Source organism: Trichosurus vulpecula, chromosome 4 (assembly GCF_011100635.1).
Source record: "Trichosurus vulpecula isolate mTriVul1 chromosome 4, mTriVul1.pri, whole genome shotgun sequence".
Taxonomy (NCBI): domain Eukaryota; kingdom Metazoa; phylum Chordata; class Mammalia; order Diprotodontia; family Phalangeridae; genus Trichosurus; species Trichosurus vulpecula.
The window spans coordinates 114,933,894-114,950,420 of NC_050576.1; the positions used below are offsets into that span (position 1 = coordinate 114,933,894).

At 40.0% G+C, this 16,527-nt stretch overlaps 1 pseudogene; it reads left to right on the top strand.

The window, feature by feature from the left end:
* The first annotated feature begins 9,681 nt into the window (after positions 1-9,681).
* LOC118846823 lies at positions 9,682-10,213 on the top strand (annotated as a pseudogene).
* Positions 10,214-16,527: the final 6,314 nt, after the last annotated feature.

A 16,527-nucleotide genomic window follows, 5' to 3' on the forward strand; every position in this document is an offset into this window, starting at 1 on the left:
CCTGGAACTTCATAACCAGGCCTCACTCCTTATATGACCCTGCCCTGCCTTTCCTCCTGAATATATAAAAACCTTTCTGTTAGTTTTCTTGGTGGACACCATGTACTCAGATGCATGGCAGTGTCCCAGGCTATGAACTCTTTATTTTGATTAAAGATGCCTTTTCCTCCACTTATGAGTTCGATTTATTTCAGGGTTTGACATTAATTGGTGCTAGTGGTAGGATTCATCAGAGATTGAGTCTTGCCCAGCCCTAAGAGTGAGCTTCTGGATGCTATGGAACTAGCACGGGCCCTTATGCCAAGCTCCCAAGTCCCATTGGATGGATAAATACCTAGTCTCATTTGAATCTGAACTCAGTTTTGGTTGATCCACGGGCAATTCAGGGTTCATTTAAATGGCCCACCAGGGAACTGTGGCCAGTCGAATTGCTTTGCAGTATGATTTGGATGCTTACAAATTCTAGGATCTGATCCCTGAAAACTGCTGACTACAATGGAGGATCCCTTTGGTAAGGATAAAATTAGCTATTTAAATGTGTCCCTCAGTAATACACTTTCTAGGAGGAAAAGGAAAGATAGGAGAAAAGAAAAGAGGGGCAGGAATTTGGGAAAGATCAGGCCCCAAGATCCCTGATATGTGCTAAAAGTATGAAGGAAATATTTAGTGGAATGAATATTGTCTGGGATATGGTTGAAATGCAGGATTTGACCAAGCAAAGGAAAACTGTGTAGTCTGAGTAAACAGTTTTGGAGATTTGGAAAGAGAGAAATTAGAAAGAAATTACGGGAAGAATATAGAAGATAATGAAGGTTTGAGTTTTCAAATCACGAGAGATGCATAAAAATGAAAAAAAAGTCTAAGCATGTTGAGAAGGTTTAAGAAAGTTTGGCTTTAAGGTTGTTTAAAGTTTGTTTAAGGTTGTGTGAAACTTTATGTTTTGTCTTATGAAAACTATAGTAGTAATAAAAAATTGCAGCTTGATTTGAAAATCAATAGAGAAAAGTTACAGAGGACTAGGAGTAAATTGATAAGCAATGGGGTCTTTCTGCAATTATAGAACCCAGATTTGAACTAAATTACAACGTGCTCTTAAGTGTTACAATTGGGGTAGATTAAAACCAAATACTAGACTATCATTTTACAAATCTTTGGCAGCAGATTGGCTGGAAACAGTGGACCCTATAATATGAAATCCTTGGAATAAATAGCCCTTGTGTAAAATAATACTAAATAATCGAAATTATAAATTGAGATTCTGTATGATACCATTTGGAAAATAGATCCAGGTATAATTCAATTTATTCTGGTCTCATTTAAAGTGAAATATGTCTCTCCTAACAGGATGCTTATAATAAATCAGAATTTATTATACTATTTGGCATTAAGACAAATTGGGAATTCATTATTTTTCTTATTTGTTATTTTTTTTTGGTTAAAATTTGTGTGATCTTAAGCCAAGTTACTTCAGTTTGCCAATCTGTAAAGTAGATAAAGATAATACCTTATGTTGATTTGATAATTCATTGTGTTAGGACTATTGGTAAAATAGTAAATCCCTTTTATATCAATATTCTTTTGAGTTATAGATTCAATTGTTAAAAGACTGACACAAATATATTTTTAAAAACTCTTTAGAAATATAGAGGATAGGACTTTCAGGAGCCAAGATGGTGGAGTAAGCAGTAAGTTTCTCTCACCCCCCCTTATTGACCTTGAAAAACCCAAGAAATATGGCCCCAGGAAAAATCCTGGAACAGTGGAGTCAGCAGAAAAATGGGATGCAGCAGTCTTTTAGCTCGGGAGGCTAGGGGGAGTAATGGGAGTAAAAGATGGGAGGTGTCCTGGCAAGCCAGTGGCAAGCCCCACCTCAGCAAACTAGCAGGAGATCCTGAGACCCAGGGTGGTGGAACAGGCAAGCACCAACACTAGGACCCCCATCATAGCCAGGGGAACTGGCAGATGCTAGCATGGAGAACCACCATGTGCACTCCAGCAGACAAGCGTCCACCAGCAGCTGAACCTACCCATGCTCTAGTGCAGCCCCTGGTGAGGAGGTGACCTCCAGCAGCCAGACCACCCCTATTCCCACACCTCACCCTGCAACCTTCAGTGTAACCCAAGGGAAACACAGAAAAACCCCACCTGGCCTTGGCATACACCAGCCACCACCACCAGCTGCAGCTCAGCACCAGGTAAGCTACCAGACTGCTACAGCCTCCAGCTGCCAGCATCTGAGGCCCCAGCACATGAAGCCAGTAACCAGGCCCCTACCCCCCAGCACAAGATGTGTGGGAAAGTGCCCCCTGTGCCCCAGAAGCAGAGATCAACTTTAAAAGCCAGAAAAAAGGCAAACACCATGAGCAAAAAGCAACAAAGAAAAACAATGACCATGGAATATCATGGTGACAGGGGAGATCAAAACACAAATTCAGGAGAGGACAACATTGTCAATATACCCACATCCAAAACCTCAAAGGGGAATATGAACTGGTCTCAAGCCCAAAAAAGCCTTCTTGTAAAAGTTCAAGAAGGATTTTAAAAGTCAAATAAGAGAGGTGGAAGAAATAAAGAAGATAGTCATAATGGTTGTCTGTGAAGTTGGTATAGCAAGAACCCCGCATCTGTGAAAAGCAGAATATTATGATCTTACCAATCCAGTTTGAAGTAATTAGGTTTGAGATTTAATTTTAGTTTAGAACTAAAAATTACAAAAACAAAAGAGCCAATCCCTACCCATTGTATCATGCTGTTTTAAGAATTTTCTGCAGCTTTGACTTCTTAGTCTCCTACAATCGAAGTGAGATAAGTATCTGGTAGCTGTGCTCACCCACCCTTTGCAGGATGGCTTGTAGGAAACTTGTTCCTAGAGTGCTTAGCCTCAGGCCTTGCCCATATAGCGCCCATCAGACACTAACAAATGTTGGTTATTGTGATCTGTGACTAATAGAGTACCTCAAATGTTTTCTTGTATTGTGCAAATTGAGAATTATTTCATTAACTCCCTCTGTGAAAACTCTCAAAGATGTCTGCCTGGAGAAAATGGGCCATGCACCTATCTTAACTCCTTAGAGCTTTTCTGCTTGATCTAAAAATCAGTCATCTAGACTCGTAGAGTATTTAAGTTACCTAATAAAACTGGTAAACCTGTATACCGTGTTTCCCCATGTATAAGACACACCTTAGTTTTGGGGCCTGAAATTTGAAAAAAAAAAAACAGCTTCTTTTAAGATCACATGGCTATCAAATTAGACAACTTTGCCTGAAGTCAAACTCAGACTGTAATTACGGTACTCCGTGAGATTTAACCTTATGCAGTAAAATATCACTGATAATCACATAGAATGAGTGAAAAAATAATTTGATTCTCTCATGGATCACATAATTATAAGCTAATTCTATGAGACTTCTCAGTGCTCACTGCCATAAATTTCTCGTTTGGAAAAACTTGGAACATGTTCTAGTATAGCAACTAAGGCAAAACCTAAAAAAGATAACAAGTCTAAGGATAAGGGCCCATTTATTTTCCCAACATTTTGTCTTAGTGCCAAATAGTAAATTCTGAGTTATAATGGTTCTACTAGGAGAAGATATGCCCCTTAAAATGAGACCAGAATAAAGTCAATAACACCTGGGTCTATTTTTGCAAATGATATCATATGGAATTACAACTTTTAAAAAATTTTGTTTACCAGCTAATCTACTGCCAAAGATTCAAAAGTGTCAGCCTTGTATTGAGTTCTGATCTACTGTAATTATCCTAATACAGGAACACACAGATCACATTCTAATTTAGTTCCAGAAGACATTTCGATTGGACCAAATCTAAGTTTTATAGCTACTGATGCCATTTAAAAACTCAGAAAATTTCTGGCATCACTTCAAGACTGAGAATTCATTGTGACTCTGAGAATCACTAAATTTGATATTACAGGTACTCTTATCTCAGGTGCTCTGTTTACTTTATTATCAATGCAGTTGAAGTTTGCATTGTCTTTACTGTCAGTTACAACACACTGTTGAATCATCTTGAAGTTGTAATCAATTAAAACATAGTTCTTTTTTCACATGAACTGAGGTTTAGTATTGTCTCAGCCTATACTTGTAAATTTGAATTTTTTAATCCAAGGAGAGGAATTTACATTTATCTTCATTTATTTTATTCTGATTTGTATCCATTCATCATTCTAGCTTGTTATGAGCTTTTTGAATTCTTAGTCTGTTTGAGAGATGGTGTGGCATGTCAAATAAAGGGCTTTAGAATCAAGAAGATGCAGTTGCAAGGCCTGTCTTTGACACATATACTGGCTGAGTGATCCCAGGAGTGGTAGGTTCAAAGACTACAAGTTTCAGAATAATTGTAGCGTTGTTAGAAGGAGTTTCTTCACTATAAGTTATCTACACCAATGAAATTACAAGTTAACACACAAAAAAATTCTGTTATCCAGTGAACATATTAGGCAGCCTTCCCGGTAAAGAAGCAATCTTGATTAGTATATTTTGTATATTTTTGTTCAAGTTCTTGACTTAAAAAAAATCATTGTACTTGACAGCGCTAGGATGGGGACCTACGAGATACTGCAAAAGGTCTACCTAGCACTGATATAGTATCACTCATTGGGCATGGTTATTCAACCAAATAGGAGTTCACATAAACACTATCACTGAGTACATTTCACTACCTTCTCCATGAATCTATTATGAAAGACATGATCCAATGCCTTACAGAATTCAGGATACATTGTTTGTGGTGTAATATAATGCACAAAATCAAAAGATCTAATCTTCTAGTATTAGTGCCTTTACTTACTGGTTTATGGGATTCCTTTGCCTGTAAAATAGAGAAAATGATATTTGCATTGTCTACCTCGCAAGGTTGTAGTGAGGAAAGTTATTATTTTTGTCGATCCTTATATCTTCTTGTCTGATAAAGCAATGAGAAAAGGGAAATGTTGTTAAATTTGGATGACTTATTTTTTTTTAATTTTTTTATTTAATATATTTAGTTTTCAGCATTTTCACAAGAATTTGAATTACAAATTTTCTCCCCATTTCTACCCTCCCCCCACTCCAAGATGGCGTATATTCTAGTTGCCCTGTTCCCCAGTCAGTCCTCCCTTCTCTCACCCCACTCCCCTCCCATCCCCTTTTCCCTTTGTTTCTTGTAGGGCAAGATAAATTTCTACGCCCCATTGCCTGTGTACCTTATTTTCTAGTTGCATGCAAAAACTTTTTTTTTGTTTTTGAACATCTATTTTTAAAACTTTGAGTTCCAAATTCTCTCCCCTCTTCCCTCCCCACCCACCCTCCCTAAGAAGTCAAGCAATTCACCATAGGCCACATGCATGTCATTATGTATAACATTTCCACAATACTCATATTGTGAAAGACTCACTATATTTTGCTCCTTCCTAACCTATCCACCTTTATTGAATTTTCTCCCTTGATCCTGTCCCTTTTCGAAAGTGTTTGTTTTTGATTACCTCCACCCCCATCTGCCCTCACTTCTATCATCCCCCCCATTTTTTTTATCTTCTTCCTCCTTTTTTCCTGTGGGGTAAGATGCCCAATTGAGTATGTATGGTATTCTCTCCTCAGGTCAAATCTGATGAGAGCAAGATTCACTCATTCCCCCTCACCTGCCTTCTCTTCTCTTCCTACAGAACTGCTTTTTCTTGCCACTTTTATGCAAGATAATTTACCCCATTCTATCTCTTCCTATCTCCCTCTCTCGATATATTCCTTTCTCATCCCTTAATTTGATTTTATTTCTTTTAGATATCTTCCCTTCATCTTCAACTCATCCTGTGCCCACTCTCTCTGTCTCTCTCTCTCTCTATATATATATACACATACATATATACATACATACATACTCACATATACATATATATACAAAAACACACACACACATATATATGTATATATATATACACATACATACATACTCACATATACATATATATATACATAAACACACACACACACACACATATGTGTGTGTGTGTGTGTGCATATTCCCTTCAGCTACCCTAATACTGAGGTCTCATAAATCATACATATCATCTTTCCATATAGGAATGTAAACAAAACAGTTCAACTTTAGTACCCAGAACTGAAAAGAGAGTGTGTAGGAGTGGGCCTTGGATACAGTTAAGTATGGGCAGGATATGGATAATAATCCAACAAAGGGGACTGATTAGGAATGGACAAGCAAGTAGGAGAAGAAAGAAGAGAGAGTAGTGTCATGAAAACCCAGAGAATAGCAAGTATCCAGGAAGAGAGTTGTCAAATACTATAGAAGTCAGGAATGATGAAGACTGAGAAAAGGAATTATCCTCCAAAGATGTGGCAATTAAGAAACCATTGGTACCTTTAGAAAGAGCAGTTACAATTCAGCAATGGGGTTGTGAGCAAGATTAAAGAAGGCTTAGGAGGAAGTAAGATGAGAGAAATTAGAGGTAACAAGTGTAGATAATCTGAGGAGTTTAGCTGGGAAAAGGAGGAAAAATATTGGACGACAGCTTGGCAGGACTGTAAGGTCAAGTGAGGGGTTTTTCTTAAGGATGGGGAGATGTCGTATCAGCAAGGCAATAAGCATAGATGATAATTGTCGAAATGCCTACGTGGTTGTGTATCTCAAAGTACATGAGACTCTCCACATAGAAGGCAGAAGAAGTAAACCATTTTATTCAGACACCAGAGGACCAGATCCCATAAGCCATCCGCCCAATCCATCACAGCAGCAAAGAATTCGATACATAATATGGCAGCATGGCACCTGTCATCCCAAAATCTCTCTGCCCCCTGCTGGGGCCTTCCCACAAAACAATTAAAACTTACAGTACAGCTGTCACAGGTCGACTCTCTTTCCCTCAGCTCTGTCATAGCTGCCGTAAATGCTCTCTCAGCATTTCCTGTGACACAACTTACTTTTTCTCTCAGCAAGCTCCTCCCACCAGGCTTCCTGTGATATAAACAGGTCACATGGCCTATTAACGGGTGGGAAAGATCTTCACATCTAAACTGTTACTACAGATGTGTGCTTGTAGGCATCAGGGAAAGAACCAGTAGCTAGAGAATGACTGAAAATGAGAGGAGGAGGGGAGGAAGGGAGGGAAGGAGAGAGGGAGGAGAGGAAAAGGGAAAGGAAGAGGAGGAAGGAGAGGGGGAAAGAGGGAGAGAGAAAGGATTTTAATAGGGGCAATATGCTGAAGAAGATGGGAGAGCATATAATCAAGGATATATGTAGAGGGGTTGCCTTTGCAGAGGAAAAGGGCTGTGTCTTCTTTAGAGAGTGGAGTAAAGGAGCTATATAGTTGGAGAGAGTTGTGTTAAGGATTTGTGAGATGAAGAGAAAGGGAGAAGAGGAAATTCTCAGGGAGTGGTTTTTCTATTTTCTTAATTAAGCATGAGCTGAGGTCCTGCTCCAAGAATATGAGAAAGTGTTGTTGGAGGGTTAAGGAAAGAAGAGGTGATCTGGAACAGCCACTGTGGTGAGTTTAGTAGAGGATCAATTAGGGATGAGTAAAAGGTTTACCTATCCACAATTGGGATCCAGTTGACATTAGGTAACACAATTTGGATTAATTAGCAAGGTTGATTGACTTCCGCCAAATTCTTTCAGTAGCATACCAGTAGCAGCAAAAGAGGTGGCTAGTGGGAATAAACAAGAGTGTGCTGAAACCAGCTCACATTGGCTTGCAAATGTCAATTGCTAAATTTTCAGTGTGAGAGTTTATACCTCGGAAATTGGCAAACTACCCATCAGGACTTAATTTGTTGTTCTGTGGATTATCTGGGCTTAAGAAAATAATTAACAACAAAGAGAGAAAGTATTAACAATGCAGATTAAAGTGTGTCATGCAATTTTTTTTTTCGGAGAGCTAGTTAAATAGTTACCAGCATACCCCTGGAGTAATCTGGGGTTGGGGTTTGGCAAGGCATGAATGGTGACAGGCTGAGGCAGCAAGGGATTTGAGAGTACAGTATAGCACAGGGCTGAATTGATTAACTAAGAAGATCAAGATTGGAGGAGGAGGAGATTATAGCTAGAGCTTGGATGATGGCCTAAGAAAGTCAGAAAAGGCAGCAGGATCAGAGTTCATGGTGAGGATAAAGAATAGTTTTTTGAGAAGTAAGGTACAGAGAGAGCTGAAATGACAGGAGACTGTGGTTAGAGCTCTTGATCACTGAAGCAGAACTCTGTGTATGCGATGGTAAGATTAACAAAGTGAGCATACTAAAGTCTAGCTGACCCAGAATGGAGTAGTAGGTAATGACAACTGAGCAGAATGAAGAACTGGAATATTAAGGTATTTAAGGAAACATCCATATGTATGGCAAAATTCTCTATTAAAAGAGTAGGAATTGAGATATCTACTAAAGTCATTAAGAGGATAATTTCCTGGGGTCCTACAGATAACAGATACTAGCATCTGGATTAGGCGATAAATTTGAAAAGAGCGAACCTCAGAGGAGAAGCTGCTCAGTAGTGTGGTAGAGGGAGAGTCTGGTAATGGAGAACCAAGACTATTCTGACTTCTTCTCCATGACAAGTGTGTCCAAGAGTATAAAGGAGGGAGAAACCAGTATTGAAAAGGATGGACAGAACTATATTATGAAGCACCAATCATTGAAACCATTTGGTACTAGTTAAAAAATAGAAAAGTAACTCAATGGAAGAGACTAGACAAGGAAAAATCAACAGAGATTGATAGAATCAATAACACAAGGTTTAATAAACTTGAAAACACAAATTACCAAGGAAATTACTCCCTATTTGATAAGAACTATGGGAAAACTGGAAAGCAATTTGGCAAAAAATTAGCCTTACACTAGCATCTTGCACTATGTTTCACAATGAATACAAAATGAACATATGATCCGAATATTAAAGACCACACCATAAAAAATTTAGAAGAGAAGCAGATCATGTGCCCTTCATAGATATGGGGGGCGGGGGCGGGAGGATGAATTGAAAGCCAAATAAGAGAGAGAGGCAATTATAAAACATAACATGGATCATTTTGGTTACATGAAATTTAAAAGCTTTTGTACAGATAAAATTAACTCATTCAGGACAAAAGGGGCAGTGGTCAACTGGGAAAATTTTGTATCAAGTATCTCTTATAAAAGGCTTGATATCTAAGATATATAGACAAGTAACAAATATGTAAAGTGTATGATGCATATATTGCATATGTTTTCATGTGGTTCACAGGGTCACATAGATATTTCTGATGGATATCTGATGATATCTTTATGAACTATATCAATAATATTTTTGATAGATATCTTTGTAATTTTGCCCATCCAAGGGAGACTGAGTCCTTCCTGTTCAAAGGAAGAGAAATGATTGTGAGGCTGCTCTCTCTGTTCTCCTCTGAGAGGGAATACTAAACTAGAATTATATCTACCCCTACTCTCAATATTTCTAGTCTAGGGGCATAATTTTTTGGGTTCAAGCCATTGCCTTGACCATTACCTCCTAAGAGGGGAAGTTATCGGCACTGCTGAGAAGCTGAGCCTTCACCCTGCAACCCCCGCCCCAAGTCCTTGGTTGCTTCCCGCACGGCTGCGCCCTCCTTCCCAGTCCCCCTACCCCCACAGCATTCAGCCGCCTCCACCTTTGCCTGCCTCTTTCTTTCACTAGGAGCTCTGTGGGTGGTCGCCCCAGAAATGGTCAATGAAAAGGAGAACACCGGTGGGCAGGTGTTAGAAGGATGGAAAGAGTTCGTGTGGAACCAGACGACTCACGAGTTCATGAACCGTACCAGGAGCAGCTGGGCCTTCATCCTCTTCTACCTCGTCTTCTATGGGTTTTTAACTGCTTTGTTCACTCTTACACGTGGGTCATGCCGCAGACTGTCTCAGACCACATTCCCACATACCAGGACCAGCTTGCAACACCAGGCCTAATGATTCGTCCCAAGACAGAGAACCTTGAGGTTTTGGTCAACTTAAGTGACACCAAGAGCTGGAACCAGCACGTGCAGATGCTTGATAAATTCCTGGAGCCCTACAATGACTCAATCCAGGCCCAGAAGAATGATGTCTGCGGCCTGGGGCACTATTTTGAACAACCGGACAACAGCTGAGACAACTATCCCAAGCTGGCTTGTCAGTCCAACCAGGCACAGCTGGGTGACTGTTCAGGGCTTAGGACCCTACCTGCTATGTCTACAGATGGGGAAAAGGGCAGGGTTATTAAGTTCAGGAGAAAGGAAGGCCCAAGACAGGTTGCCAAATATCTTGTCCCCAAGTCACTAAGATGGATGGTGAAAGGGAACCGGGAGACGGTAGTCAGAAGAGTGACCCTCACTGAAGGGACACTCTCACCACCACTACCAGGGAAAGCACGAAAACTACCAGGGAGCATTTGTTGAGTCCATTGAAGTAGGAAAGAGGAGAGAAGTAGGGACAATTGTAGGAGTATTTCACCAGTAGTCATCCAAGTAGCTGGACGGCATTGGAATCAGACTTATCATGGCCTCCCTGCTCTAAACCTCTCACATACCAACAGTGGGGGAAGGTATTCTTCCAGGGAATCAAAATGGCTATCACCCAACAGGGAGGAGAGTTGAGAAAGAGTGTGGATGGAACTATAGCTCTGTGGTAAAAAAATACCTTTGGGGCAACAAGGGGGTTGGGGAGGGGCTGGGAAAGGACCTGAGACGGAGAAGGCGGGATCCAGAAAGCACATTCCACAAAGCCTTGGTGGAGAGGGAGAGGGAGGGTTGCTCAGCCAGCAGACTAGTCACATTCATTATTCGTGGCACCATTGACAGCATTAATTCAGTACTCGACAGATTTGACTCCTTCCCACCAAAGATTAATTAACCCCCCAAAATCACAAATAATAATAGAGAATAAACCCATATATCCAAGCAGATAACATTTATTCTGTCTCACCTACCTCTGTTCCCATTTCCCCTTACCTCAGACCCCCAGAGGTCTGTCTCTACAGTTATCTAATGCCTGTGTCAGATCTACTGTAAGAGATTAAAGTACAATACAATGAGAGATTATATATGTCACGAGCTTCCGAAGCCTCATGACTACGCTCGGGGTTCCCCCCAAGCCCCAGGCCTCTGCCTAAGCAAAGGGCCTGATCTCGTGGACAATGTACGGGGCGGGAGCCGAACAAGATGGTGAATGACTCCGTTTATTATTTCAGCAAGCAGCACATTTATACCTTTAGTGACGTAGGTACACTCTTTGGTTACGTGGGTGAAAGACAGGTAAAGCTAATACACCTGGGTCCTAGGACCACCCTGACTCCGCCTACTCTCCTCCCCTTCTCCTCCCACACTACCCAAAGCTCCCTGCGGGCAGGCAGTCCAGGCAAAGACCGGAAACTCCACGTGGTCAGGCAGCCGGAAGTTCCACATGCTCTGCCAGAGAGCCGGAAGTTCCACGTGGTCAGGCAGGTTCGACCTGGAATCGCTAGGGAGGCAACAAAGGCGAGACCCCTCCTCCTGGCTCCACCCACATCCCAAAGCCCTGAGTCTATCTCAGCAGGCCCCTGGGCCTGGAGGTCTGAGGAGAGCAGGGCTCAGCTCTAACTCAGCCCGTAACATATATACATATATACATGTACATATATATACATACATATATATGTATATATCACACACACCCAAATAAAAAAAGGGGAGGGTATCCCAAGCTTATACCCACAGACTTGACTCCTTCCCACCAAAGGTTAATTACCCAAAAGAACATCACAAATAATAATAGAGAATAAACCCATATATCCAAGCAGATAACAAAGTTTTGTAGAGTAGAATATGCCAGAAAATATGCCAGAGTGTATAGAATGACTAGTAAAAGAGCTCAAGATGGCAACTCAACATGTTCTGAACTGGCCAAGCAAATAAAGAGTATGAGTTCTTTAAATGAGAGTGAACCGAGAGCTGACTCAACCAAGAGAGAGGTCCCAGGGAAAAATCCCTGAGGTCTCTAGGGAAGAAAGCTGAATATCAGGAACTTGTTGAGGTTCCAGCTCTTTTATCAGTCACCATCTTCCAAAGTCTTTTGTCTTTTTCCACATGTTTCTCCTCAAATAGAGTCTGGAACTGCGTGTGTCCTTCTCCAAGAAGGACTGAAAAATGTCCCTCTTCTCCAATGTTCTGGTACTAATTCCACCCATTAGAAAGCCATGCAGCATTTTCTTTATCAATCCAGAATCATTTTTGGCAGGCAGCAAGCAGCACAGACCTCCCCCATCTAGTTTAGTTAAGAGTCAGGTTACAAATATATATAAGACCAAAAACCATTTCCCAATAGATTAAGTGGTCAAAGGACATAAACAAACAGAAGAGTTGCAAACTATTAGTGACCACATGAAAGAATGCTCCAAATCCCTAATAATAAGAGAAATGAAAATCAAAACAGTTCTGAAATTTTACCTCATAGCCAGAAAATTGGCAAAAATAACAAAAGACAGGAATATTCAATATTGGAGGGGCTGTGGGAAGATATGCACACTTTCGCATTATTGATGGAGCTATATAAATGGGCAAAATCACTCTGAAAAGCAAATAAGATGACTAAATATCCATATCTGGATATGTCTACTGTTAGGCATATATTGCAAGCAGATCATTGAAAGAATGAAGCCTCCATAAACACCAAAATATTTATAATTGCCCTTTCTGTAGTAGCAAAGAACTGGAAACAAAGCAGATGCCCATCAACGGGGGAATGACTAAACAAATTGTGGTGCATGAATGTAATGTTATTGTGCTATAAGAAATAATGAGCATAATGATTACAGAGAAGCATGGAAAAACTTACAGAAGCTAATGGAAAGTAAAGTAAACAGAGAAAGGAAAATAATATATACTCTGATTACAATAATGTAGATGGAAAGGAGAAAACCACACAATAATCAAAACTGAATGTTGTAAGAGTTTAGCCCCAACAGAACTACAAGACACCTCTCCTCACTCCTTTGCAGAAGTCAAAGTCCATGGGTATGAAATATTGCACATAACATCAGACTGTGGTTGGGTATGTTGATTGGCTTTGCTGAGTTTTTCTTTTCTTAAAATTGTTCTTGTAATGAAGAATGGTTCTTTGGGAGGGATGAAGAGGAATGTTAAAGGGGGAAATCTAGGGGATATAAAAACAAAAGGTATCCATAAAAAATATGTTAAAAAAAGAAATAAAAAGGAAACCAAGATTGTTTAGACCAATATCAGGGTGAAGGATTACAAGTACAGCTGACACTGTTGTCTGAAAAACCTAGAAAAAAATTAAAGCCTCTAGAATTTTTATGTAAAGGATTTCTAGGTAACATGAGCAACAAGATGTCAGAGTAGATGTTTTCTCTGATCCCCGCAACCTCTCAAATCACTCCAAAACCTCTCATAAATTATGCTTCAACAAAAAAGCAACTTCATCACTTTCTACGGTCTAGGACACCCAGAATCCAAAAGAAGATTAATACCACTCCCTCATCCCCCTCACAAAACTCAGGAAGTAGTGTTCACTGACTGAACTCACTCAGCACCCCTCCCCTACCCCACCATGCTGCTGGCAGCAAGGCTTCATTAGTAGACCCAAGAGCATGACAAAGGCTTACATCAAAACCCACCCCTGCATGCTGGTTCCCCCTCTCCCTTTTTGGTGCTGTAGAGACCCCAGTTCCAGGCTATGGACATTTGTTTGGGGTTGAACAGCCAGCTTGGTCATGGGCCTTCAGGAGCAAAAGCCTGGTGGGACTGCAACCCAGAAGCACCAGCACTGCAAAGCTCTGGTGCTGGTGCCCAGGGAAAATGGGCTCTGAACTGCCAGTGCTGGCCCAGAGAACCGAGAAACACCAGAAGTGGAATAGGTCACCAGGACCAGATACCATGTATGTGGAGGGCTATGCAGCATCCCACCAAGTCTGAGGGAAAGAACACAGTATCCAGCAGAGGTCAGTTTTGGCCATTTAAAAGTCAGTGCGGGAGGGGACTGAGACACTTTGAAATCTCGGTCCCAAGGAAGCCACAACCAGAGGAGAGGGAGTCAGGAAGTGCAGGATAAAGAAAATAAGGGGGAGACTGAAAATACCAAAGATTTGAGGAAGAAGAAATCTCAAAGACCTTGAAATTAAACAGGTAAATCAATAGGAAAAACAGTAACAACAGAAGGAAATATGATCTCCGCATCTAGTAAACAAGGTCAGCTATCTATGAATAAATACTTCAAAATAAAGGAAAATGATCCAATACTTGATGAGACAGAGGACCCTGTGGAATCTGAGGAGAATGTGGAACCACAACATGCTCTTCCTGAGTGATTTTAAAGGATGAATGAGAATTATGAAGGCTGAATTTATGTTCGGCACAGCAAAAATAATCAGCAGGGTAGAAAAACTTGAATCTGTAATAACAAGCCTCAACAAAGAAACAAAAGAGAGAACAATAGATTGGGAATGTAAATACACAGAAGTAAAGGACAACTTAGAAGAAGAGAAGAAAAAACAAGAACATTAAAAGAAAATATGCTCATTATGTAAGTAAATACAAAGAAGTAAAGGACAACCTAGAAGAAGAGAAGAAAAAATAAGAACATTAAAAGAAAATATGCTCTTTATACAAGCAAAACAAGTGAACTCAAAGACAGGATGGTTACACAGAGACAACGTAAGGATCATAAGTCTCCCAGAAGATCATGACAGCACAAAAAACCTTTATGCCACAGTGAAAGAAAGAAGAGAATTGCCCAGAACTTTTAAACATAGAAAATGAAATTCCAATTGAAAGAATTCATGGAAAAAAACCAAGGCTGGATACTCCAAGACAAGTAATGGTTAAATTTAGCAATTTAATTCAGATATCAAATTGCTTTCCTTCTCAGGGATAGCAGAGGAATGGGAAGAAGTGAGAGAATTTGGAACTCAAACATTTTAAAGATTGTCAAAAATTGTTTTTATGTGTAATTGGAAAAAATATATAAAAATTTTTCAAAAATCCCCACAACAATCTAATTCAGAAACAACAAGCTCTGTAAGCTATCAGGAGAAAGAGATTCAAATACAGAGGAAATGACATTTAAATAATTCCAGACCATTCCATACCTAGAAGAAGATAGGTGGCTCAGCAGATAATCAACTGATATCCATACCCTCTATGTAAATTCCTTTTAATTGCCCTAATAATTGAAGTTCTCAGTAGTTACATGTATCATTTTCCCATATAAGAATGTAAACACTTTAACTTTATTAAGATAGTTACGATTATTCTTTCATATTGACCTTTTCCTGCTTCTTTTGAGTCTTCTGTTTAAATGTCAACTTTTCTATTCGGCTAGGGTCTTTTCATCAGGAATGCTTGAAAGTCCTCTATTGCATTAAATATCAATTTTTTCCCTTGAATGATTATGCTCAGTTTTGCCGGATAAGTTATTCTTGGTTGTAATCCTAGCTCTTTTGTCTTCTGGAATATCATATTCCAAGCCATTTACTCTATTAGCATGGAAGCTGCTAAATCTTGTGTGGTCTTGTGGTTCCACAGTATTTGAATTGTTTCTTTGTGGCTGCTTGAAATATTTTCTCTTTGACCTGGGAGCTCTGGAATTTGACTATAATATTCTTGGGAATTTTTATTTTAAGACCTCTTTCAAGAGATGATGAGTGGTCTCTTCCAATTTCTATTTTGCCATCTGGATCTAAGATAATGGGGCAGTTTTCCTTGACAATTTCTTGAAATATGTTCTTTGATCATGGCTTTCAGCTAGTCCAATAATTCCTAGGACTGATTTCTAGAATCTTTTGGCTCATTCGGGGGAGGGGGGATATTTTAAATTAATAAAAAAAACAAGAATTGGGGCAGCTAGGTGGCACAGTGAGTAAAGCACCAGCCCTGGAGTCAGGAGGACCTGAGTTCAAATCCAGCCTCAGACACTTGACACACTGACTAGCTGTGTGACCTTGGGCAAGTCACTTAAACCCAATTGCCCTGCCTTCCCCCCTCCAAAAAAAGAAGCGCTTATTCTCTCTCTCTCTCCATAGGGAAAAAGAAAAACATTTGTAACAAATACATGGTCAAGCAAACTAAATTCCCACACTGGACATGTCCAGAAATCAGTGTCTTTCTCTGCACCTTAAGTCTATCACCTTTTTAGGAGGTGGGCAGCATGTTCATCAGTCTTCTGTCATTGCATTGGTCAAAATTTGCAAAATTATTTTTCTTTATAATGCTGTTGTTATTGCATAAATTATACTTCTGGTTCTGTCCACTTTCTTCTTCTGCATCAGTTCATACAAGTCTTCCTAACTTCCTCTGAACTCATTCTTTCATCATTTCTTTTTTTTTTTTTTTGGAGGGGGGAAGGCAGGGCAATTGGGGTTAAGTGATTTGCCCAAGGTCACACAGCTAGTCAGTGTGTCAAGTGTCTGAGGCTGCATTTGAACTCATGTCCTCCTGACTCCAGGGCCGGTGCTCTACTCACTGTGCCTCCTAGCTGCCCCCATCTTTTCTCCCCCCCCCACTATTAAAGACTTTAATTCTATATTTGTTTTCTATTACAACA